Source organism: Psittacula echo (assembly GCF_963264785.1).
Source record: "Psittacula echo genome assembly, chromosome: 6".
Taxonomy (NCBI): domain Eukaryota; kingdom Metazoa; phylum Chordata; class Aves; order Psittaciformes; family Psittacidae; genus Psittacula; species Psittacula echo.
The window spans coordinates 43,908,223-43,932,180 of record NC_137743.1 but is presented as its reverse complement, the minus strand read 5'-3'; the positions used below and the strand labels follow the sequence as shown (position 1 = coordinate 43,932,180).

The 23,958-nt window shown below is 38.5% G+C and overlaps 1 protein-coding gene across 3 annotated transcripts in view; it reads left to right on the top strand.

Annotated features, from left to right (window-relative positions):
* PCDH15 (protocadherin related 15) overlaps nucleotides 1–23,958 on the top strand; it is a gene marked incomplete at both ends in the record, with an annotated part of 382,058 nt that overhangs the window by 67,769 nt on the left and 290,331 nt on the right. The gene's annotated exons all lie outside the window — the stretch shown is intronic.

Below are 23,958 nucleotides of genomic sequence, written 5' to 3'. Positions count from 1 at the left end.
AGAAAAAAGAAAAAGAAAAGCTAAAGTTTGAATGCCCAGGACGAATTACTTATAACACTGTTTATTTGACTATGTAATCAGCTATTGTGCCTCTCGAAAGACACTGCTTTTCTCTTGGGATTCTTTGACCTCTTCAAGGATAGTCTTATGCAGACAGAAAAAAATTAAACAGGGTATCTTTTGTAGCAACATGTCAAAATGGAAAGCAGCACTAAATATTCAATGCTGACTGTAGAGGGGTAGGTAAATTCTTTTAGATGACATGGTAATGATGCTCCAGAAAAGAGAAATTGGGGGAAGGGGTTAGCCTTGTAAGAATAAAGTTTATAGCTAAGCATATTGTTATGTTTTTCTCTGGGAAAAAAATAATGTTCTTCATTTTATAAATTATTTCCATTCATAGGTGATTATTTTATGCACTTGGGAGGTAAGAAAGAGGGGAAATAGTACAGTTTATTAAGAGATAGTTTAATGTACTGTACAACAATATAGCTTGAGAGAAATGATTATAGATTTATGATACTGTTAGTGTAGTAAATGTCATCAATGCAGTGTTTGACCGGCATATTGTTTCCAACTGACAAACATATCTGTGTTGCAACCAGCTTCTTCCCCAGGGTTTGCTTTGGGCAGATTCCCTAGCCTTCCTGCACTTTCCATAGCTGGGCTTTGGGTACCTTTGCTGTCTGGATGTCACTGCTCCACGCCTTGCTTTGGTCTTCCAGTGCGTTGTAAAAACTGTCTCTGTGCTGGAAAAAGACAAATGGTTTCTTTGCGGTTCAGAGGGAGGATGCATTGGCTAAAGATGTGATCACTGAATGCCTGATGTGTGTCTCCCTGAGAGCTGTGTGTAGGTGTCAAACAGAGCAAGCCAGTGCCACTGTGAATGCTGTTATTCAACTTAATTTCTCATTCTTTGGAGTCAGACTAGGATAACTCAAAAGATGTAATTTGCAAGTAGCTGTCAGAAACTAACCTGATAAGAAAGGACTGCAGAGAAGTACTTTTTTTGTTATATTAGATAGGTATTCGTACCTTTCTGACTCCCATATTCAAAAACAAAATACAAGAAAGTTCTAGATTTTAGTTTGTCAAAGCTAGTAGATGTGTACTTGCTTTCCATAATTCATTGTTTAAACCAGAATGTTTTAATGATGCTGTACCAGGAATCTCATTCCTCCAAATAGCTTTCTACGTGTTTTTTTCTGGTTTGCAGTTTATTAGGGGGTTAAAAAATTAAGGGGTTATAAATTGGAAATAAAATATACTAACCCTCAGTCCCCCTCAACATTCACTCCTGTGAATGCCACCTCATAGCTCTGTAGTTCCTGGTCCTTGTGCAGTTACCACATTATAGTTTGAATGAAATTGCTCAAGAGGTTTTAGGGTGACCAAATCTAAAGGGGCTATAAAGATTGTTTTATATTACCACATGAATTATCTGAGTCAATATGTTGTTAGCTATTAGAAATAGCTTTATTTAAACATGAAAAACCCTACACACCAACCCACAAACAAACAAACCAACCAACCAAAAAACCCAAAGCCAATAAACCATCAGGTAAATGCAGTAAACATCCTTCTCCTTTGAATTTAGAAACATTCATCTGGAGTAACACCTTTGACAGTGTTTTTCAGAATCCTATGCTGTAACAGCTGATTGTTATTTTTGGATTTACATAAGTAGCAGATGTTTATAATTGTTGAAGGTCTTGGCAACTTCTAAGAAAATGCAGTAGCAAAAAAATCTTCTGGTATTCTGTGACTTGTTCCAACAAGTGAATAACAGAGACACATTAACATATGTAACAAAGGGATCTTTCTATCAACACTGTTGCATGTATATTGTTTCCAGTAATTTAGTGGAGTTCAGAGTCAAAATGGATGTTAAAAATCTCTCTCAGGACCTACACACTATAGACTATAAAATTAACATTTAGCTCTGTATTGCCAGGGTATTATAGTACAGTAAAATATAATCTGGATAAAAATATCTTTAAGGGATAATACCTATTTATTGTATTGCATTTAATGGCATTGCATTTATTATATTACACTTATGTTTGATTAACCTTAGTGATTATTTTCAATGTTTCATTGCCCCCTCTTTCTTGCTTCCTTCAGGATATGTTTTTAGTATTTGGACATGGTTTTCATACTGTTCTCCTCTAATTATACCTTTCATAACTGATACTTCCACCTACTAGCAATGCTCATACAGACAGATTGAGTATGTTCTTGTTCTTTCCCATAGTCAGACTGATTCAGATCTTCCAATGAATTCTTGTGTAGTATTACTTATGCTACATTATTTCTATTTTCTTTACTGTGTCCTTTCCCATTTATCAGTTTCTTAACAAGCAGAGAGGACAGCTATAGTCACTTTTTCAGTTTGAGGCTAAGCAGTGCTGTGCAGAGTTAAGCTGACATCCCTATTTCTTGTCTTTTTTATTGGTAACATGCCTATGGACAGCACAGTTTTGATTTACTATTTGAGAATACAGGCAGAGTAACTTGTCCACAAGGATTTCTGAATAGTTTTAGAAGCAATGCACACCAAGGAGTGTTTCATTTTGTAATTACCGACTACATCTCCTGGTTTTCAGATGCTTTCCATTTGTTTCAAGTAGCCTTTAAATACTTTGGGTCTGCTTCCTGTAAAAAACCTGCAAGCTTAAGACTTGGTCTAACTAAGGATTCCAACACACATTTGTTTGCGGCTGCTTAGAGAAGTTACTCTCAAAAACAATCTTTTTGATTTATTAACAGCTCTTCGTCACATGTGGCTTAATAGGTTGGATATTTAATAGATTCAGATGTTTTGTATTTATAGATGGGCATAGGTGTATTTTTAGATGAGAAATATTTCAATGTAAGGAAGTGGATTTAGTACCCTGTGAGTTGTTTTCTTTGTAAAAGCTTAATAATTTTGTTTTAAAATGTAGTTACAATATTGAAGGGAATTCACAATATTACCTTAAATTTTTGAGTAGACTTCTAAGTTCACCTTCTTGTTCATAACTTCTGCTTGAGTTAGGTTTGAACAGCTGAAGGATTTTATTTTGCCTGACCTCTTTTAAACAAATGCAACCATGTCCACATTATTGCTCAATGCTGGGAGCAAAATGGAGACCAAATACTAGTTGGCAAGTGACTCTTCTATCCGAATGAAAAGGTAAAAATGGTGATTAACTAGGCAGAGCTGTCCAAACTAAAATTCAACTGTTGGCAAACATTGTTTCTTAAATTGCCCTCTTCACTTCTTTGAGCTAGAAATTAAAAATGTTAGAAAAAGCAACTTTGTCAGTATTATGCATAAAATATCAGCAATCATGAAAGAGTTTGACTAGAAAACCTGAAGATAAACTTCAGTTGCAATTGCAAGTAAAATATGTAGTCAAGCAGGGAACTGGTTTTGTGGTGCTGTTTGCAGTAGTGCAACTGTGCTTCCCTCTTAGAGGAAGAACTGATACCGGAGCAGTTTCTGCACTAGTTAATGAATTACTTTAATTACTTGGGCAATGAAAGTGCTGCTCATAGAAGATGTGTGAGACAGAGCTATCTGTCCTGGGTTCAGCTATAGCAGTCATTTTTCTCCTTAGCTAGTGCAGTGCTGTGCAGACTTTCAGCCTGGGAACAACACTGATAACACCGATGTTTTTAGTTGTTGCTAAGTCATGTTTACTGTGACCAAGGACTTTCTGGGTCTCATGCTCTGCCAGGGAGGAGGGAAAGCTGAGAGGAAGCAGAGACAGGACACCTGACCCAAACTAACCAAAGGGGTATTCCATACCACAGCGCATCATGCCCAGTATATAAACTAGGGGGAGTTACCTGGAAGGGGTAGATAGCTGCTTGGGTTGGGCTGGGTATCGGTTGGCGGGTGGTGAGCGGTTGTATTCTCTCCCCTTGTTATTTCCCTTATCATTATTATTATCGGTGGTAGCAGCAGTGGTTTTGTGTTATACCTTATTTACTGGACTGTCCTTATCTCAACCCATGGGAGTTAAATTCTCTCGATTCTCCTTCCCATCCCTCCGGGAGCTTGGGGAGGAAGAAAGGGGGAGTGAGCGAGCAGCTGCATGGTTCTGAGTTACCAGCTGGGCTTAAACCACGACGCTATCATATTCTGTGTCCAGTCACTGTCTCTGTATCACTCTTGGGTTGGAGATCTCTATACTAATGCATTTGCAGCTGGATCTAAGGCAATAATCAAGCCTAAACTTCATTTAAAACCTGAAACTCTTCTACCATGTTGCTTCAAGCCTTGTCTTAGAAAACTGGAGAAAATGGGAAGAAGAATTTTACAGATAATGATTCCAGTACATGATGCTGGGTATTCACTTCAGTCATCAGTGATTCACTGATGAAACCTGGGAGCAATTTGAGTGATGAAGTCAAAGTTTTAATTAGTTGTTTATACTTGGAGTGTTATTAATTTTGAGCCCCTGTGGGTGTATCTATGCTGGTAACTTACACAGCATGAGGGCCTTTTCCTTGGCCCTGAAGCCAGCTGGCATGGCCTGACCGCATCTGTACAATTACATTCCTTTGGCCTCCAAAGCCAGTAACTGCATCCAAGCCTGGATGGTGGCACATCCCAGGCTGTGCCTAGCCATTGTCTGGGCAAGTACTAACTGGGTAGGGCCAAACATGTCCCAGAGACAGTAGTAACATTAACCAGCACTGCCTATTGGTCTCCAGTGCTCAGGTCTATGATATGGCACTGCTTAATATAGTAAAAAAATACTAACTTTGTGTGGGAAGGTTGGCAAGTGGGTCAGTTCTCATTGCCTTCCCTCCCTCTTGCTAGTGTCAGAGTGATTTGCCTTTTAGTAATTTGCTTGGCAAACAAACATTGCAAATGCTTCATTAGCATTCGAGATACCTATTTTCATCCTTATTGGGTATCAGCCATTTACAAAGCAAGTTGACAGCTATTTTGTTGTTTTCTATGGAAACAAAGAACTTGTGCAGCTAAATAGAGGAGTTGCAAGTGATCTGTTGCTAAACTTGACAGGTTTTTTGCTTTAATATTTTTAGGCTCTGTTCTTATTTTCAATTAGCTTTGAAATTTGCTTACATGCTCTGCTGTTTAGTATTTCTGTCAAAAGGAAGGAATAGATTGCAGCATGTGTTCAGGAAAGACACAGTCTGGGAAATACGACTGAAAGAAATACTCAACTGTGCAAAAAATTTGCTCCTACAGTGTGTTGCTGTAATTGCTTGGTGTAGAGGATAAAAGCATGCTGTGTTCGAAAAGGCATCAGAAAATATCATTAGGTTTCTGAGATTTATTTTGTTTTTCTTCCATCAAAAGCTCTTATTTTGGCTTGCGTTATTTTTGTTTTAAAAAAGTCTGAAAACATAGACTCTTTTGTTTTTGTGGTTCAGAAAAACATCGTGGGAACATGAAGAAAATGAGCATGTGAAGATTTTGCTGATTTCTTCAGGCTTGAAGTGTTAACAGATTTTAAGGGCTGCCAAACCAAGCATTATCAGTGAACAGTGCCAACAAACTGTGCAAGATCATAATTAGATTGGATGTAAAACAATAAATCATATAAAAACAGTGGCAGTTGCCCATTACTGTTAGTATTGTGCAAATTTGATGGCCTGTGTGGATACTTCCTTGGTTGGTTCTTCTTTCAAAAAGAGTTAATTCTATACTCCTTGTGTCTTCTTCTGTAGGTTTTATTAAATGTGTTACTTATTTGGCCAAAAGTATTTGGGCCTTAGTAGGAATACATGCTGTGTAGGTATCTTCTTTTGACAGTTTATTTTCTGACATAAGATCTGCCACAAGTACTGAGTGTTCTGTACATATTTGTCTTTTGTCATTTTATCTTCTCTTGTTCCCTGTCATAGGAAGGCAACATGTGAAACTCGCTTTCGAGCCTTGTGCTCCAGTTGCATAGCTGGGCTTTGCTTTTGTGGAGACAGCCCTTTCAAACAAAATCCCTTGTTTCTCACAGCACCCCTAGGGAACACTATTTAAGATTTCCAGCCATGTTTTACATTTGATTAAAACAGACCAAGGGGAGTTTTAGTTTATTATGGGGGAATTTGAGAATGCATGGATATTGATTTCATGTGGCCAATTTCCACTTAAAGGTTAACTAAAAACCAAGCTGGGAGTTAGCGTAAAGAAAAGTTTGGTGATTTTCAGAACAGGAAGGTATTGTTTTTCTCTTTCTGTTTCTCTTCTGCTGTATTTATTTATTCTATAGGAAATGAGTGTATCTGAGGGGGGACCTGGGAAAGGACATACAGCAGTAAGGACAGGGAAAATACTGAGTGTGGACACTAAGTAAATAGTTCACTTCCAGTTGTTAGGATAGGATACTGCTCTGGCTCTCTATAAGTAGGCATGATTAATCTCTCAGAAATAGAATTAAACCTTTTTTTTTAGTATTATTTCTGTCTCAGACATACATCATTGACAGCAATAAACTATTCTTCATGTTGAAATCATTATTTAAATTATGCTTGCAAAGATTCACATGATTTTCCTGGAAATATGTGTAGTAATTGTATAAATCTCAGGAAACAAATAATAGAATCATAGAATCATTTAGGTTGGAAAAGACCTTTCAGATCATCAAGTCAAACCACTGCACTGCCAAGTCCACCAATAAAGCATGTACCCAGGCCCACATCTACCTTCAGGGATGGTGATTCTACCACTGCCCTGGGCAGCCTGTTCCAATGCTTGGCAATCCTTTTGATTAAGATAATTTTCCCAAAATCCAATTTAAACCTTCACTGGTACACCTTGAGGCCATTTTTTATTGTCCTAGTGCTTGTTACTTGGGAGAAGAGACTGAAACCCACCTTACTAGAACTTCCTTTCAGGTAATTGTAGAGAGCAGGAAGGTCCCCCCTGAGGTTCTCTTCTCCGGACTAAACAACCCTAGTTCCCTCAGCTGTTCCTCATAGGGCTTGTGCTCCAGACCCTTCACCAGCTTTGTTGCCCTTCTCTGAACCCACTCCAGCAACTCAGTATCTTTCTGGTAGTTACAGTGGGGGTAATTAGGCATTGGAACAGGCTGCTCAGGGAAGTGGTAAAATCACTGTCCGTGGAAGTGTTCAAAAACTGTATAGATGAGGATCTCAGTGACATGGATTAGTGGTGGACTTGGCAGTTCTGGGTGTAATAGTTGGACTTGATGATCTTAGAGGTCTTTCCCAACTTAATTGATTCTATGAAATCAGATGCATTCAGGTGGTCTTTTTACCTCATAATCTTCTGGTTGAGTAAGTGAAAAAATATATAAATATGTTGAAAAGACTGTCAGAGCTACTTTAAGGTAGCTACTTTAAGGCTTTCTGTTGTTTTATTGGTAGAAATCATGTAGTTCAAAATTCTGTAGTTTTCTTGTGTTTTAAACTATTTCAAATAAGCAGTTATGATCTTCCTTATCCTGAGCACTTACTGGCTATAGTAGCCTCCAGGTTAGTGTAGAATTAAACCAAAAATTATGCACTAAAAGTTTTGATGGAAAAAGTCTGAATCATATTGTGTTTATTTTAAAAATAGAACAAGATTCTGAAAATTAATTTTTTAACTTCCATCATGCATGTTTTAAGCTACCACTGAAATTTGAGGAATACCATGACTTTGAGCAGTTGAGTGTTAAATGGTCCCAATTAAGTTGAGTGAAGTCAATTACTTAAGCAATTTTCTTTTCAGCTGAGTCCATCAGTACAGTACATAAATGCCTTGGACATGAATTGTCAAAAAAATTATGAAAAAAAACCCAACAAAACTGATTTTATTTGGCATAGTTTTCATAATATTTGGGGTGGTTTGTTTTGGTTTTTTTGTTTGGTTGGTTGGTTAGTTTTGGTTTTTAGTTTTGTTAGGGTTTTTTGGTTTTCTTTTTTTGTGCTGGAAAACAGATATTGCATCATGAGGTGGTGTGATTTCTTGTCATCCAAGTGGAACATACAGATCTGCTGTGCAGGAGCCAGCAATCACATGACTGATGCTTCTTCAGTGTGGGCTGGCAGTAGTGAAGGGATGAGGTGAATATTTTGTGCATGGCTTTCGAGGGAGCATCTTGGCTGCAGAGAAATGGTGGGATATGAGAGTCCTCCTCCCAGTCCCTTACTAGAAATATTTTGTATGTGAATAGGTTCAGACTTTTCTTCTTGCTTGCCTCCTGGACTTGTTCTATGGAACCGTGTCCCAGTTCTGTCTGGTTTTTGCTTCAGGAGAAGGTCTATTTTTGACTCAATTTATAATCCCAGTTTTGACCCTGGAGATTTCCAGCCGCAATCCTGAGTGGCCAATGTGGGAAAATGGTGTGCCATTGTGCTGAGGCTGGCACATGATCAATCTGCTATGGGGAGGGGGATGAGGTACCAGTGTACTCAGAGATGATGGCATTTTCTAATGCTGTAGTTGCTAAATTCGTAAGTCATGTTCTGAACATGTGTGAATTGTTTTATTCAGCAGCTTGCACCTGGGCAAATTTTCACAGGGTGATAAAAGACACATCACTGGTGGGATTCAATGCTTTGCTTCATTTCAAATTCCTTCTCTAAAAAAGGTGATCTGGAACTATTAAAAGGCACAAAAGGTTTATTTACAGGTTTTCTTTGTTAAAAATACTGTCTGAAGACAACACTCTTGTTTTACTAAGATGTAATCTCAGATGGTTAAACTTTGTGAGGTTCTTGGCCATATGATAGCAAGAAGCTTGGCTGATGCTCAAGTCAGGTAGTACAAATTGTGCATGTGTCTAATCATTAATGTGCTTTAGCATTTCAGTGATTTTATTATTATTAATAATAATAATAATTTTATTAATTCAATGCATGCTTATGCTTTTTCCTTCCAGGATTTTCTGCAACCGCTTGATAAAACAAATGCCTGAAGTTTTAATTTCCGTAGGCCATACAATGGAACAGCTAAAGCGTAGTTAATCACAAAGCTAATACTTTATTCTAACTCAGCTTTTCTGTAAGAAAGCTTTCAGATTACAAGTAAAATAAATTCCTGTGAGCCCTCATACAGCCTCCTCCAAATGTTTGTGTTAAGTTCACTCTTACATTTTCTTTATGCTAAGACCTGTTTAGACAGCCTTTTAGTGAGTGTTATTTCCCTTTGGAAAAGGAGCCTGTCCTAAAAGGGGAAAAAAAAAAAAAAATCATCATTTGCAAGGTAAGTGATGAAAAGGTTAAAAACCTGATCTTCATGTTTCTCTTCTAGGCTGGATATGTCCTTGCTGCTGCCCTAACACCCAAGTCAGGGAAATCTGAAATAATTGACTGTCTCTAGGTACTAGTTAAGGACTAGGACTATTAACAGGTTTCACTTTTTCTTCTGATAACTGCAATACTTCTGCTTAGTATTGTTTTCTGAATGTAACAGTTTAATGGCATTAAGGACTTGAGATTTGAATTATGAGGAAGCCAGTGCTTGGTTGCAAAGCAAAACTACTTAGAACTTGCTTTTGAATGTCCTGAAATAGGAAAAAAAAAAAAATACTTCTAGGCTGGATGGAGTGCCAAGTATTTCTTGTTTTCTTAATTTTATATTGGTATGTCTGCAAACATGACCATAAGTTGGTGCTAGTGACAATGAATCAGCTAGATGTTGTATGTTTTAGTGTAAAGAGAATAAAATAATATGAAAGGATGTTAGACTCACATTTGTATCAGTCTGTCCATTCCAATCCATCACAATTTCTGCTTGCTATCAAAATTGCCTGATTCAGTGTTCTACTCTAGAACAGGTGGTGTGACTCTTTCTTAGCCACTCTTTCATCAGTTTTTTGGAATTCTGATTCCTTGTTGTCAACCCAGTTCATGGCAGTTCATGCACAATTGTAAGTTACAAATGGTCTTGTACATTTCTGTGAATAATTAAGTCCTATTCTTAAGCTTTTTATTTCTGTAATAAAGTGATTCACTGGAAAAGAAAGGATTTCTCTCTCCTTATGGAAGGAAATGTGATTTTCTTCCCTCATAGAAAGGGAATTCTAGGCAGTATTGCATAGAAAGCTTAGGTGATTTAAAAAAAATTGCTTTCTTCCTCCAAACCCGGCCTATTACAGATCACAAGAAATTCCTTCATTCTCTGAAAAATTGCACCTCCCACTTTTCTAAATATATAAGGAGTTTTCCAAGAAATTGTGTCCTTTCCTTTATCTGTTATAAAGTCCTGTATGCACTTGATCTGAAGTGCTCTACTCCATACCTCAAAGATTCTTTTTGCCACTAAGAACAGGACAGATACTGTAGCAAGAGTAAAATAAGATTGGATTCTTGTTTAACAAGACTTGCATCGAAATCAAGTTAAAGACACAAATTTAAGTCTGTGATAATTTTTCTATGTAGCTGATGTTCAATGATGGTTCTTCCCTGAATTTCCCACACATTCACCTTTTTATTCCTGTTTCTCAAGGCTCAGCCAGTGACTGTGGCTGTCCAACACCTGCACCTGGGAGACTAGAGACAAACTCAGGCAGTCATCTGGGGGAAAGATTTTGGCAAACATGGATATAATCACTCTGTTATTAAATGGGATACACCAAAAAATCCACATTTTCTGGCAGTGCTCATTTTTTTGTCCCAGGATACTTCCCTGCTGGAAGTAGCATTAGCAGATAAAGAGGATGGATAAACATCAGCAAGTCATTCTTTTTTTGCCTTCTTTATAAGGAGAAAGATAGATGTATATGGTTATTACAGTGCTTAGTAGATGCATAGGACATTTTTAACATTATGCAATAGCCATAAGCAATATTTAGATGGGCCTTTCATAATTTTAATAATTCAACTTTAAAGCAGTGTATTATATGCTTCTGCTGCTCCTCTCATATGCAAACAGGCCCCAGTATGGCTCCAATTTAAGATGACAATATTCAAGTAATTTAATTCACATCTTCAGTGGTCATTGCTTGATTATGGTGGTCCTGAATAAATGCTTCATCTGTTTCATTACTCATAAATCCTTGAGTGTTTAAAGTGTAAATTAGACTTCTCTAAACAGAGAGCTAATAAACCCCAATGTTGATTTGCTTGAGTAATGGATAAAGGAATTGGAAGGCAAACAAGTTTTACAAAGCCAGTTTTTATTATAAATTTGTGAACTGACACGCTCTGAAATGAACCCAAGAACTCTAAAACAGATTACCTGAATATGTGGTCCTCCCAAGCAAATGTGATGAATGGATAGCTGCCTTGCACTCCATTTCAGTGGGTTGCATGCTGAAATGCTCATTTTGATCAAATAGTTAGAATTTCCCTGGTCAAAGGCATTTCCCAATGCACATGCCTGCCTCTTTATTATCAATCTAGCTTGCCTGTATTGAGAGCTCAAGTCCTACCCTATCTGCACAATCTCAGAGATGTATTTTAGGTTAATTTTGAAATATGGGTTTCTATTTTGAGAGGCAAACCTAGCCAAAGCTTGACATTTCCTTAGTGACTGATATCCAAATAAGTAATTTTTATTCCAAACAAGTAATTTTTCTGGAGTCAGAATAAAAATTAGATTTTTTTCCTTTTTTTTTTTTTTTTTTCCTGGAGAATGGAAATAGAAATGTGGTATCCGCTCAGAAAAATACAAATGAAGCAGAACAACCAGTCTCTTCAAATCACACATAAAGAAGCTGCTACTCAGGTATTGGTCAAGAAGGAGGAACCAGAGGACCTTTACTTCACATCTGTTTTCCAAAATCCCAAGGCTTATTTGTAAGAAAAGAGCCAGGAAATGCTAATTGCTCCAACTTTTGAGTTTTGAGGATTTGCAGGTTCTCCGATGTGGCAGGAGCCTTGGCTGCAGCCCTTCTTCCTGGTCACTGTGCCCCAGAGCTTAGGAACTGTGGGCTCACCCTGGAGTTCCTCATGTTCCTGTGGGAATTTTGGGTCAAGTTCGGCATTTTGAGCTGGTCCAAGGTGACACCACAGGTGTTAGCTCAGAATCCTCTGTGTTCTTGGTGCATGTGAGCACTGCGAGCCTGGTGTTGTAGTCCCAACAACCAAGAAAGTGAAAAATGAGGCAAATCGCCAATGAAAACCTGTTTGTGTTGCAGCAGCGTTTGTCAATCCTAAAAGAGAATATTTCCAGGAACTTGAAATTGTCAGAAAATTATCAATTGGGGATCTTGAGAAGAAACAGAACAACTGCAAATACAAATGTTATCACACATGGCCTGTAGTTGCCTCAAAAAGAAAAGTCATTGCGGTCAGCTCTAAGTTAATTCAGGAACACTTCCAGTTTTCAGTAAAAATATTTTTCAAAGTTGCATTTCTTTCAACGTATACATGCAAATTTCTGTCTCATTTAAGGATTGGTCAGCATACACTTTAAAAGTGCTGGTGGTTTGTTTCAGTGTCTGGTTTTAAAATCTGGCACGTTTGCACTCAGTATGACAGGCTGCAAATACAGTTTGATGTACTCAAAGAAAGAGACAGAACTTACTAATTTGAGAAAGGGTTTGGGAAGAGAAAGCTCAAAGTTAAAGCACATGAATATTAATTTAAAGGAAAGTACCTGGACTTTTGGGTTTAATATAATGTCACAGATTTCAGTTAGATGAACAAAAAAATGTGTGATGAAAACTGGTGTACTTGCAGGTGAGGATGTCTGTTCAGAAGTTTGGAGTAGGAAAATACTAGAGACGGGTGTTTTACAAGTGATCTTTGCAGTCCTGTGCATAGGTAATGAGAAAATTCCATGTCTTTCTCCTGACTGCAGAAGCCACTGATCGTATTTGCTATATGAAACACATCTCCTCCCAGAAATGTTCTGCAGGCAGAAACTGTGACTAGACTGCTAGGTGCTGGAACTTCTCAGGCACATAGCATAAAATTGGAACTTAGAGTGTGTGCATGGTGACTTTACTGTGTCTGGGATATGTGGGTCTGTTGTAATTATAAGGAGCTTAACCATATTGCACATATGTAGTAAATGAAATCTGAAACATATTATACAAGAAAATAGCTGCTATGGCTGTCCTGGGCTTCCACGAATGTCTTGGTAGTCACACAGCTGAAATTGGTTTTGCTTTGTCCTGTCTTAGCATATGTTTGGCAGATGAAGAATAAATACAACACTTATTAATGTTTATTAATATGGTCTCAATAAAATAAAACAGGTCTGAAATAGAAATAAAATTGCTTTTGTGATAACATATTTGAAGGGAAAGGCTTGGATATCTTGACTCCTTTTGAATGCAAATAATTTTGTTTGTAGTTACCCAATGTAATTGATGCACATTATCAGAGAATTTGTATTCCTAGGAGCTCAGTTCTGTCTGGGAACATACAAAAACTTTGTTAATACACACATATTTTTTTCCCCCAAAGTACTAAAATAAAATCAGGTGTTTTCAACATGGCAAGGTGTAATAAGCTTACACTCAGAAGTGGTAACTTTCAGTGTAAAGCCTAGTTTGTAGAATTAGGTACCTTGGCAAGAAACGTGTTACTTTGGCGTAATTTTTACTTTGTGAACCATGGCAGAACATCACCATTTTGTAACACTGGAATTGTGTAAATTTTCATGTTTCCATGCCTCCATGTGCTCCAAGGTTTCCCTGTACTGATTGTCCCTCATCTCTGAGTCTTCACTAAGGCAAAAAAATGGTTTTCCAATTGTGACTTTTGTAAAGTGGGCCAAATTCAGGAAGAGGTTCAATATATGAATGGAAGTAAAACTTGCTGATGTTCCTGTTCCATCTCTCAAAATAACAGGATCATAGAATGAAGAGCTGTCGGTCCATTCCTCTGCCTCCAAGAGTAGGTTGGGGTTTTTCCCAAGGAAAGTTTGTCTGATGTCTTCCTAAAGACATCAGTGCTGAAGCTCTTCCCTTCTTAGAAGCCTCATAATCTTTCCTGGGTTTAGGTGAGGACCGTGTATGTCTGGTTCTTATTCCAGTGTCTGAATCCGGGACTACCATCACTCCTCCGTTCTCACTGTCTGACTTGCCTTTGAAATCTTAGACTAGTTTGTGTGTAAACTTTCTTTGATTTTAGGCAAGGACATTGTGTTTGCTTTTGTTTCTGCTATACAGCATTGCTTTCCTTCATTACATTGCATTCAGTAATTTCGAAAGCATTTTCTTTATCATCAGCCTCTGATGAAATGCAGGGATAATTTCTATGCTGGTTTTTATTTCTCACAAAAGAGTTTAAGTACTGTAAAATCTTACAGGGAAATTATTGATGCTAATGTGTTTCCTTTCAAATGATGTGAAATAGAGTAAGTTTCTCTAATTCCAGACAGCTTCATCCCTGAAAAGCCCAACTCAAAGTGGTTGCATTCTGCCTGTTTATACATCTCCCTGTTGTTATTGTGTACTACATCTTAAAAATCTATATCATCTTCAAGAACTGCTGTTGCCAAGGTCTTCTGGGAAGCGAGACAAGAAAAAGAGTATTTGCTGGAATAGCCTGAAGACCTTTTATCCCACTATTGACTGTAGTATGTGCATTTTTATTATTTCTGTGCTGACTGTTAAGAAGAGGAATGTTTTTTGGTTTATTTTTTTTTTTCAAATGTTCCCAGAAGTTTTAGCCTAGTGTTTGCAGTTTGTTTTGGTTTTTGTGGTTTGGGTTTTTTGTGTGGGGGGCTTTCCATTGTGTGTGGGGCTACTTTATAAGGTAACATTTTCATTAATGGTCATTTTCTCTGTGCCTGTACGTGTTGTCTGGTATGAGTGTACTGATCTGGGGATTTCTTTTTTCAAGAATTGGCAGCTTTTTGTATAGCTAATGGAGAATCTTATGTCAACCTTAGCAATCCATCTGTGGGGCCATTTGCAAAAATAAAAAATAAAATAAGAATGCCACAATTCAAGATCTTTCAAAATTCTGTTTCAGTAGACATATTACCCTTGTGGGGTTGCCGCAGAGTCAGCAGCTTGCTTGGCAGATAAGCAGGTGGTCTGGGGGCCAGGGAGGCTGCTATAAAAGCTCCTGGACCCCTGGAAACTCCTCCTGGCTGCCCCACAGCCGGTGACCTGGACTTCTCCTCCAGTTGTTTGGAGAACTTCTACTGCCTTGCGTATCTATGTCTGCTGACTTGGAGAGAGGTCAGTTTAATTTTTATTCTGGTAGCAGGTTGATGTGTTTTGAAAATAAGTAAAGTTAGCTGTTTAGAAATAGTCCCTTGAGCAAAATGCGATTGATGCCTTCTCAGTGTATGCAGTTGTGAGCTTATAAAAGCTTTGGAAGAAGAGCCTCTGTGTTTTGTAAATGCTTCAAGTGTCTTTTTTTAACCTGTAAAGGCAGTAAGCCCACAGACAAGGGGGAGCCAAGGAGCATGTGGAGGAGAGAGCTATAAGTCACTTCGAGATCTAGATCTCTTCTGAACATATCCTCTTGGCCTCTTTCTGCAACCAGGATACCAGGCTAGATGGGCCTTTGGTCTGATCTTGTACTGGTATTTGTGTGTGTATACATATGTGTATATATACTAATATATACACATGCATATATATACTAATATGCTGAAGTATGACTGAAACGTCTTTATTTTAAAAGCAATCCTTTGTAAATTATATTTTATAGGGGTTTAATTGTTATAGCAATTCAGTTTAAACCTTCAGTTATGTTTTGAAGCAAGTGATTGCATTTGTCTTCCGTACCATTCGGAGTCAGAACAGGTTCAAAAGAGTTTGCAAATGTTAAGGAGCATCTCTTTCCTTTTCCTAGAAGTGTGTAAAGGCTGAAATGAGAAAAAAATTATTCCCTCTAGGGAAAAGACATTCAGTTCTCACCGGTCTTCTGCAGATTTGTTTTGCTTTGCCACTTGCAATGCGGAATATTGTCAGATAGCAAGTAAAGGACTGTGCAGACCCATAAATCCCATAAAGATGTTCCTGTGGTCCTGTGTTACAGAAATACTGCTAAATATAGAGAAAAACCTTCTTTGGTGTTTAGAGTCGACATTTAGTGTTGTTGCCTCTGACCCAGTGCTGAGTGAAAGAGAGGGTAAGATGTGAGAAGCAGAAATCTTTGGAGGGAGGGGAAGTGATGGAGATGTGCTGCTGTTGATGGTGTGGGTGGGTATGCATGGCAAAGTGCATCTCATGAGCTGAGTACAGAAAGAGAAATGAAAGGCTTTGTGTAAAGGGTCCTTCTGCTAACTCACTTTTTGATTTAAGGTCTCATAAATGTGACCACTGGAGGATGGGGTAGAAAGCAGCCAGTGTAGCCATGGCTCCAGTACTCTGGGGATGGAGCTACATCTGTTTCCCATTTACCTTAGATTGCTGTTATAATAATTGTGAGTAGGACTCTGGATTTTGCCCCATGTAGTTTGTCAAAGCATTGTGGAAAAATGTAGCCTGTTGAGTTCCAGCAAGTATAGTAAAACTTTTGGTAGAAGTACTGGGTTCTGTTGATGCATGGAAAAATAAAGTAATGGTATGTTAAAAATCAACATACATGAGTAAGTCCTTGGACACTGGAATGCTTCACCTACTTAAAATAACTATTGTAGCACTGAGACGTTTTCTGTCAGAAGCACTTGCAGAAAGTGAATGCAAAATCAACATCAGTTTCCTCAGTGTGGGGGCCTGGTGGTGACCGTCCCACAGTGAAATATTGAAGAAGAGGATCCTTCTGCAAACCAAGCAGTTATCCTGCTGCTGCAAACCAGAGCATGAAAAGAAAAAAAAAAAATTTGAAAAAGGATTTCTGAAAAATTGTTTTCATCTTTTCCTGGTTTAAGCCTTTAGAATCCATTGTTTTCAGTTTTTTCTCTTAACTATGAGGGGAAGGATGGCACACTTGGCTTTGTCTGAGATGCTCCTTTGCTGTCATAGTTTTACAGGATGGGGCTTTGGGCAGAATAAAGGGCCTTTTTAAATGTCTGCTCCTCAGAGTGCTGCTCTGTAACCTAAGCTTTCTGCCTCACTTCTTGCTTTTTGCTCTCTGCTTTCTCCTGAGCATCCATCTCTGTCTTTCCACAGTCACTCTATCTGTTCACCTCTTGTTCACCCTTTTAAAGTGGGGGGAAGGAGTTAAAAAAATTAGTCTAGGTTTGTACACCTGGGAAGGTGAGTACCAAATATTTAGTGGATTTAGTAGTTAGCATTTGACCATCATCCTTGCCTCTTCTGGTTTCTGTTTGTCCTTACTATGTTTTCATATAGAGTGTAAATGCTGGGGGTCAGATTTCTCAGTCACATATGAGTTGTGTATGTGAATCACTGAGGTGCTTCTTGTGTGGCTTTATGGGACTCTGGTCCCATTGTTTGTGAATGTGGAGGGAAGGCAGGGAGGAATGCCTGTGATTCTTAATGTCCCACAAGACAGGTATACATATGCTCTTAACTGATCATGATCCCAGTGCTGTTGGGATCCCCAATTGGGAGCTACCTCTAAAATGTCTTCCATTATATTACTGTGTTGTTTCAATCTGGGGCAGGAGTTGTTGGTGCTAGTTCTCTGTCTTGATGTTGGCTGGGAAGCACTAAGACAAAAAAATGGGTCACCTTCACTTACAATGGACCTGAACTGGTACTGTACAATAAGGGGCAGATGGCATAGTACACAAATTCTTACAGTGGCTCAGGGTGGGAAGGCATAAGGTCTATGGGGAAGGACTAGGAATAAAAGCCTTAGATCTGAGTTTGTCAAACTCCTAGTTCGGCCAAAATAATGAGCTGTGTTTTCTGTAGTTGCTTGTAGTCTGTGGTGGTACATGGAGCAGGACAGGAGAAGATGGGCCAGTATGGCAGGAGAACAATCTTGAAACAACCTTGGAAACTTTTGAGAGATCCCTACTGATGATGTGAGGATAGAAAATAGGAAATATGTAATCCAGGAGGTGGCTTTGTAGAATTATCTTGTTTTGTGTATGAACCTGCAGTGTGGGTCTGAGTGAGTTCACAGTAATGTTGAGAATTTACTTCTGCAATAAGGTTTTCATTTTCCACTCTTTATAATTTCTTGCTGTTTAATCCATCCTATTCTACAGACATACATCTTCAAATGCAGAAAAATAAGTTTTTGATCCAGGTTTAACTATGAAAACTCTGTGGAATATTAAAAAAGCAGCTACCATTACAACTGATCCATATAATGCCTTTCCATAAGATAATAATCCCTATTTTCAAATTGTTTTTTTAATGCAAATTTGTCCTGTCTGAAAGAAACCTGGCATATTGCATGCTGTGTAAACTTTTCTTAGGAGTCAGCAAGTTAAAGAAGCTATTGGGTGCATTCAGATGGATCTCAGGTTCTGCACTACATTCCTAGTAATCCTGATGGTGGGACTGGCACATGGAGACCTTTCTGAATCTCTGATCTTGCTCTGCCTGCTTTGGTTTCTTCAACTTGACCAACAAGAGCAGTTGCAGAGACACTAATGGGAATGCTATTTACCCTTTAGCAGAATGTTTATAACAGCTTGGTCTGTCTCATATTGGATCTTCCTGCTCTAGTGAAGATGCCCATCTGTATATCAGCGCAGCTGCCACTCACTGTCACCACCATCAAGTCTGAGCTTGCCATCTTGCAGCTATCAGAGGTGCTAGCTTCAATGGCTCTTCGCAAAGCATGAGTTTCTCATTTCTTTAGGCTCCCTATCCTTGCTATCCTTCCTGGGTTGGTTTTCATTTTTTAATACACTAGGTGTATTTTTCTTTTCACTTGTCTTTTGGATACCTGATTCTTTCCTTCCAGATGGGTACTATGCATAATTCTCCCAAGCTAAATACCACTGGCTGAAAAATTCACAACTGGTGTTCCAGGGTAGGAAATACTGTGTATGTTTCAGGTACATTCCCTGGCATGTAATTTGGACTTGTTATACAGACTTGATTAGTATGCTGAAATGAAAAATACATTCTCTGTGAACAACAGAATACAACTTTATTATATTTAGTCTTTTTGTATATCATACAGCTGAACTACCTGCTCATGTGATTGGGCAATTAGGTTAATCATGCTGTTGGCAGGTGATCTTTTCCTTTCTTTCCTTGAAGGTATCTTTTCATCAACTTTGAAAGTTAAGAATAACAAGTTTTAGACTGTTCTTGAAGGAAGGATAAATACATTTGGATGATGAAAAACTTCAAGCTTCTACTTCAGACATGCATTGCTTCAGGCTTCAGCTTCAGCCTTGTAGCTTGTAAGCACTCAGATGTTTCTGGGATCTCTGTTTTCTGTGGTGAGCACAGCCCATGTAGTACTGATGTGGAAGGCTACAATCTGCTATTGCGTACAAGAGCCTTGTGAGAATTAAGGTCTGTGAAATTTGTATTTTGCATGACTGCAGAAATAAACTTTGCTTGATTGGTTGCAGTTAGGTACATCTCTTTGAAGCCACTGGGACTGACCATCCGTTGTCCTCAACATAAAAAGGACATGGAACTGTTGGAACAAGTCCAGAGGAGGGCCACGAGGATGATCAGGGGACTGGAGCACCTCCTGTATGAAGAGAGGCTGAGAAAGTTGGGGCTGTTCAGCCTGGAGAAGAGAAGGCTGCGTGGAGACCTCATAGCAGCCTTCCAGTGTCTGAAGGGGGCCTATAAGGATGGTGGAGAGGGATTCTTCATTAGGGACTGTAGTGATAGGACCAAGGGGTAACGGGTTCAAACTTAAACAGGGGAAGTTTAGATTGGGTATAAGGAAGAAACTCTTTAATGCAAGGATGGTGAGGCACTGGATTTGGTTGCCTAGGGAAATTGTGAATCCTCCATCCCTGGCGGTGTTCAAGGCCGAGTTGAACAGAGTCTTGGGCGACATGGTTTAGTGTGGGGTGTCCCTGCCCATGGCAGGGGGGTTGGAACTAGATGATCTTAAGGTCCTTTCCAACCCTAACTATTCTATGATTCTATGATTGTGACATTCCTGGCCTAACTATCAGGCACAAAACTGAGCCTTTATCTGGTGCACTGCTTTAGTGGTGTCACTGGGGAGGTGGGGCATGCTCCACATGCCTTGAGTTCAGCAAATGCAGAAAGACAAACCCTGAATGTCTTTTAATTCCCAAAAGTAAAGTACTGCAGATATTATTCTACTAGAATCCTGTTTTCTGATTAATGTGCCAGCATAAGGGTTATTCCCATACCAGTCATAATTCACTCACCCTTTTAAAAAGGGATCCACCAGAACATTCAACTAAAATAATCCCAAGATGTGTCTAAATCATTCAGTAAACAAGTCCTCACTGAACACTGCGCATCTACTGTCTTTAGTAGAGCATGAACTGCAAATTCTATGCTTCACAGCTTTTGCACCCAAGTCGCTTGTAATGTCCTTCCCATAGAAAGATCATCTTCTGCAGAGACTGATCTGTAAACACAAACTTTTCCATGTTATTTTAGTCTAGTGAATATTTTTGGCTTCTGGCTTCCTCTTGAAAGGATAATCTAGTGTAGAACTATTGTTATAATATTCACAGTGCTCTGCAGTTTTTATTTTTGTTGTCTTGTTTTGTCAGTACTTGTGTAATTCCTAAGAAGCTCAGGTAACATTTCTGAGTAAATGCCATTATTTTCAGAAAAACAGTATTATACCTGACAATAATAGATCTTTCCTTTCTTGTGCAGTCTGTTGGTTTCTGGCTTTTTTGTTGTTTTTTCTAGCCAGCACCTTGCTTGACTTTGATTCCTGAAGACTTATACTGTACTAATCCCTTGAAAATCTGTTCTTGTCTTTTCACAAGACACCTCAGTCATCAGTCAGGCTTCAGTGAAGGTGGAAAAGTAGCCAAATTGTGGTATCCACGCTAAATGAAAAGCTGTTCTTAAAATCTGCTTGTGTTGATGTGCAATTTAACTTTCACATCAGTCTTTTTTCAATTAGGCAACATGTTTAGCTCTCAGCAGACTTTGACCAAACCCTCATCCCCCTCAATACTATAAGCTTCAACCTCTAATATAATTACAGAAGAAGGAATGTAACTTTTATAGCAAGCTGCACTTGTTACACTTTAGCTTATCACTTTAGCTACAACATTAAGCTTCTGCCTGTGAAAAAAATTACACAAGCAAATTGTCTAAACTTATTGTTACAAATATCAAGGGATGCACTTGCTTTTGTTCTCATGTGTATGGAGAGTTAATGGACGAACTGTTGATTCAGTGACATCGAACTGCATGTATTCAGATTTATCGTCGTGGGTTATGTCCCTGGCATTTCAGGCCAAGGAGCGAGGCAGGATGTAAGGAACAAAATGATAGATCTCTAAAGGGTGGAAAGAAGAAAGATCCCTGATGCCAGATTCTTTGTAAATTAGAGGAATAATACGTTCAGGATGGTTATTGAAAGGCTTATTTGCAAACTGCTCTCCTTTGAAGAGAATGTACGAGTACCTCATGAATATCTGAAGAAAAAGCAGTCCATTCTTAAGAACAAAAGAATTGTTGTTATCCGAACAAACTAAATAGAAGTGCTGTGTTAAATCAAGCAGATTGCTTTTTATAGAGTGCAAGAGAGGAAAGTTGAATGATATGCAGAATTCAAAGCAGTGGGGCCAGTTAAGTAGCAGTGGTTTACTGGAGAGTATGAAATTTGTCATCAAATCAAGATTTTTAAGTTTTGTTTGGTTTTTGGTTGTTTGGTTTTTTTTTTTTTTTTTCTTTTTAAGTATGTAATAGGAATCATTTAATCTTAGGTTCATTAAAATTTGAAGTTATTCAAGCTCTTTAGTTCTTGCAGAAGGCTGAGTTTAGCAGAAATCAATCTCCTGAAAACTAGACAAGGGAGGATAAAGGCTCCTTGGACAAAGAGCAACAAACCATGGTATATGCAGCCTATACTGAACCAAAAGTGCCTGCAAATGCCAGGTAGTAAAATAACTGTTGTATGTTACTGTAAGGACAATGTTACAACCACTATCGACTTATCTCACAGCACTTTCCTTTTTATGTAGATGTTGCATTCTAAAATTACACTATTTTTGCAATACTTAACATGTGGAAAGTGCTTTCCCTATTAAGGCCCTTGTGTCTTGCACCTTCCAAGTATACACTCTGCCATGAGGAATCTGTGTGCCTTTGAAGTATGAATTTTTTCCTCTGATTACTAGCATGCAATTCATAGCACAATGATTGTTACCTTCACAGGGGCATGGCCCCACAGACTATTGTATTAGCAGCCATAACTCTGCCATGATTATTGGTCTAATTACTTTAGCATGGCATATGCTGCGTTTCTTGACAGGCAGTGCAACTCAATGTCCAAAAGTAATTTTCCTTTGCTTCTGTTATCTTTTATATCAATCAAGACCTACTGTTCGTTTATATTCATAATTTTGAGTTTTCTATAAATCAGGTACCAGATTTCATTGGTGGGTAGCTGCAGTAGCTCTGTGTCCTTGGAACTTGTGCTGTGATGCCCCTTTGATTCTCATGGACTTACTAGTTTTCAGCATGGATGAGAAGACAGAAGCTGTTGCTGCTTTTTCCTTCCCCTATTTCCTAATTATCCCTTGCAGTTTATTTTTCCACTACTTTCACAGCCCTCTCCTATTCCTTTTTCTGTGTCATTTGGTTACTTCAGCTGCCCCAATTCTTCCATCCATTAAACTCCTGCTTTTCTCAGCAAGGATTTGTGTATAACGTTTTCTGTAAACACCAGCTTTGCTATGCACAGGTGGCCCTTGCTAAAACACCTAATGCTGTGCTGTTTGTAGGTGGAAATTGCAGATTTTTATTTCCCTTGAGAGCCGTTTGAACAGGGATGTAGAACCTTTCATTGGGATCAGTGGTGGTGAAAATGTAGCCAGAACTTAGACTTGGCCTTTAGTTTTGACCAAGAAGACTAGAAAATAAGACAACTGAAGCCATTATGGTGACTGTGATGTATGTTACCTTGTTGTCTTTTTTTTTCAGGGAGACTTTTCTTGGGGCAACTTTTGTTCAGTTGACTTCAAATTTGGGTTGCTGACTTTTCTTAGCGTCATCGTTGAGGCCCAATAATGAGGGCAATACAGAGAAGCTGGTGGATTTCTTATAGAGAAATTGATAACCATACATAAACACTTTGAACTGTCACAGGGGTGGTAATCAGCTTGTTTTTCCTGGGAAATCCTCTTTACATTAAAGATAGTGGTGGTCTCTCTAAAGCTGTATGGCAGTTCAAGCTAGTGAGTCATAGTATAATCGTATAGATGGTATTGCAGAAGAAATTATGCTGACAGCCATAAGTCATGTGGGTAGCGACTGTGTTTCCCATGTGGTTTTAAGGGTAGTGCTACTACTATAACTTGAAACCAGTCTTTGGTGCAAAGTTACACATTTGGCAGTATTTCTTCCCATCATCTCTAGCATGTTATATATGATAGGAGTATCTTTATGCAGAGTTGCTGTTGTTATAGAGTGAGTCTGTAAAGAAATTTTACTCTGCACTTTAGAATGAATTATTTGGGCCCTTAATACAGGAGGTTACCTGATAAATATTTTTAACTAAGTTAAATGTTCTGCAGCTAGTGATGTTCACGGTTTTTCACTGTTAATAAACTTCAACAGAGATAATTTCTTTTAACATTTTGGTGTGAGGAAAACTGGGTAGTGTTAATTTTTCAGAAAAATGAAAACTTAGAGAAGTGTTAATAAGTACTGTGCATGCAAATCTGAGGCACCAGAGTGCAACGTTTAGGGTAGTTAGCAATGCTTGACATTTGGAAAGTGAGTTGGAGTGTTTTACACAGGAAATAACATACGTCGTGGGTACTGTGAACTGACTAATAGAGCTGTGAGGCAAGACTTTTAACTGACAAGATGGAACAAGGGAAGAAAAAAGCATGTTATACATGTTGAATAGATGGCTGGACTTAAGTACTGCGTTTGTCTTGGTCAGCATGGTTTTCATATCTTTGTGCTGCAAATTCAGTTTTTCAGTTCCAGAGCAACTCAAGGCATAAAGCTCCTTTTTGCCTAGAGAGCTTTATGTAACTGTTCTTTTATTACCTCTTCCCTCTTTGCCCCTCCTCCCCCTGCCTTGATGTGTCACTCTTGCTGTAGAAAATTTATTTGGGTTTGT